At 37.7% G+C, this 3,006-nt stretch overlaps 1 protein-coding gene across 4 annotated transcripts in view; it reads right to left on the reverse strand.

Annotated features, from left to right (window-relative positions):
* The window catches only part of Dlec1 (deleted in lung and esophageal cancer 1), a 120,337-nt gene that overhangs the window by 70,553 nt on the left and 46,778 nt on the right, over window positions 1-3,006 (reverse strand). The window lies entirely within an intron of this gene.

A 3,006-nucleotide genomic window follows, 5' to 3' on the forward strand; every position in this document is an offset into this window, starting at 1 on the left:
TGTAGACTGGTGCAACCATTATGGAAATCAGTGTGGAAACTCCTTAGGAAAGTTGAACTGGAAATCCCATTTCAACCAGCTATTCTTCTACTTGGAATTTTTCCAGAGGATCTGAAAACATCATAGCATAGGGATATATGTGTGCCTATGTTTATAGCAGCACAATTTGTGATAGCCAAATCTTGGAAACAATCAAGATGCCCATCACCTGAGGATTGGTTGAAAAAGATGTGGTATTTTTACACAATGGAGTATTATTCAACTTAAAAATGATAAACTCGAAGGCTTTATATTGAAGTGGATGCCACTTGAACATATACTCATAAGTGAAATAAACCAGACACACATGTGTGAATATCATATAGTTTCCCTAGTATAAGAGCTCAAAAGAAGAAATACAAATAGAAAGGTGTAATACAAGTAAAAGGAAAGCAGGATCTCGAGGACTAAGTAATAGAGGGAAAGGAGAAGAGCTAGGAAAAAGGACAATGTCAAGCCATACAGTTATATGTAGAAGATGGGCAAGGCAATGATCCTGAGAATCTCCAGAAGATTTTTTAATCTAGCAGTTAATTGAAAGATTCTCATGCTGACTAACTATATATACTGATACCTGTGAACTGAGCAACTGCACTGCAGATAGTAATCTGTAATACTAGTTTCACATTTGGAGTGCCTGTTATTCTGGTCTTCTGAATACGGGCTGCTTTTCATGACATGCCAGTTGCTGCTATGCTGTCTTTTGGGTAGATGGCTGTTCAAAAAGAAGGGGGTGGTGAATGAAAGCAAGAGACAGGAAAAGGAATATTGTGGGACTGTCCTGCTTCAAGGTTGTATATGGTTAGTTTTTTGGACTTATGTGTAAACATAAGAATTATATAATTCTTTATGACTATTTTTTTAAATATTCTAATTTTTAAATTTTTTTATCATATTCTGTAGGGACTTAAAGTTCAACATATCGATACTTGATGAAAAATACCTGTTCCATGTTATACCTAAGATGTTTGATATTCAGACAGAGAGTGAGGTTAAGCTTAACAACCTAAGTTATATGGTAATAACAATAAGTTTGTCTTCTGGATGGTTAACAACCTAAGTGTGCAGACCAAAATTAGAGAAAAAGGAGGGCCGCAAGGAAAGCCAACATTTTGGCCCTAGCCTTCCAAGGTCAATTAAGACTCAGGACATATGAGAACTTGTACTGTAATGTCATGTAACTCAGTAGTGTCCCAAATTTTCTGATCAAGGAGAATATGGGGCCAAAGAGGAAAGTGATCAATGATGTACAGTGTGCCTAAGGAGAGTCACATGGAGAGAAAACATTTTCTCAAGCTTTCACAGAGAGCACATCGGCCAAGCAATGGCCCTGACTCATCCACATGGCTGCACTGACAAAGGTTCTACAATCTGAGGTACAGAATCTCAGGATAAATACTGAAGAGATTTCACTGACCTTATCAGACCCAAAAGCTACAACTCTTGTTGCATATGTCCTGCTTTACCTTGGTCTTAACCGTCCAGCAGAAAAGTATAAAAACGAAACATAAGAAGTAAAGCCATGCTGTTATGTTAAGCTGTAGGGGAATCAGGTCAACAATTTTTGACACTGCCATTGAAGCGGAAGACCCAATACTATTATGGGCTACTGGACTCTTTTAGAATATTTTTCTGAGCTAACACACCTATAATATTCAAATAACGGAACTTAACAAAAAAAGGGGATACAGATGAATGTCCATTTTGTATCTGTGTATTCAAAGTGGTTAGGATAGATATATAGTTACATTCTTTTAATGAATAGAGGGATTTGTTCCAATGTTGTTTGTAAATAGAATATCATGTCCACATCTTGTACAGTAATTAACCACTAGGAAGAATGTATGCAATGTGTTAATTATTGAGACTGTCCTACCAATTTGATTTGAAACTTTCTCATTGCTATTTGTCTCTCAATAAAATTATGAAAAAATAAAAAGAAAACAAGCATCATTATATATTGTTAGAGTTATGAGCTGGCATCACAAACACATGGTGAGGATTTTAGCAGCTCATTTCACCATTATGAGAGCTTAGGCCCCAGAATGCACAAACCCACTTCAGAGACAATATTATGGCTAGACTTTTTCTTGGATAGAATGATGTATGTATGTATGTATGTATAAAGTATTTGTTGAAATAGCTGAAGGTCAGGAAAATAAAAATCTCTCTTGGTTACTTCCTTGTTCCTGGGTCAAAATACCAGGAAGAAAAACTTTATTTTAGCTCCTAGTTTGTCGAGATTTCAGTCCATAGCCAGCTGGGCCTAAAGCAGGGCAGTGTAGTAGCAGGGGAGAAACCATAGTATGGTAGGCAGGCAGGCAGCAAGCAACAAGCCTACCTTCTTCCTGTCCCTTTATATTGCATCCAGCATATTAAACTATTGACTGGAACCACCCACATCCAAGGTGGGCCTCCCACTACCCACACCCAGAACTATGCTAAGCCAATTTAGCTATCGCACGCCCTTAATCCCAGTATCACACGCTCATGATCCAGCCTTTTCCCAAAAGCCCCACCTATGAATGCATGAGGCCTTGAGGGTACATTTAGATACAAGCTGCAACATCTTCACACCTATCAGTAGGAGACTAACAAGCTAAGTTAATACTATGAAGTTGTAAAAACCATGAAAATGATCTCTAAGACAATGTTAAATGGAAAGCACAAACTTCAGAACAGAGTATAGAGCGGGCACTACTATGTGAAAAAAAATGGAAAGAAAGGAAAGAAAACCCCACGTGTAGTCACTTATTTAGCCTAAAATATCCCTGGAAGGCTCACAGAAAACTGGTGGGTGGTGGCCCCGGAGAAGCGGAGAGTAGTAGGGAGGAAAGGAAGCACTTATGTGCTTCCCTATATCCGTCTATCCTTGGCTTTCCAACTATTTGAATTTATTTATTATTTGGAGGCATGAATAAATTTTAAAACACAAGTCAAATAACCAAGAAACGAAACATATAATAT

The sequence above is a fragment of the Octodon degus genome, unplaced genomic scaffold (genome assembly GCF_000260255.1).
Source record: "Octodon degus isolate 3935 unplaced genomic scaffold, OctDeg1.0 scaffold00071, whole genome shotgun sequence".
NCBI classification, from domain to species: Eukaryota; Metazoa; Chordata; class Mammalia; order Rodentia; family Octodontidae; genus Octodon; species Octodon degus.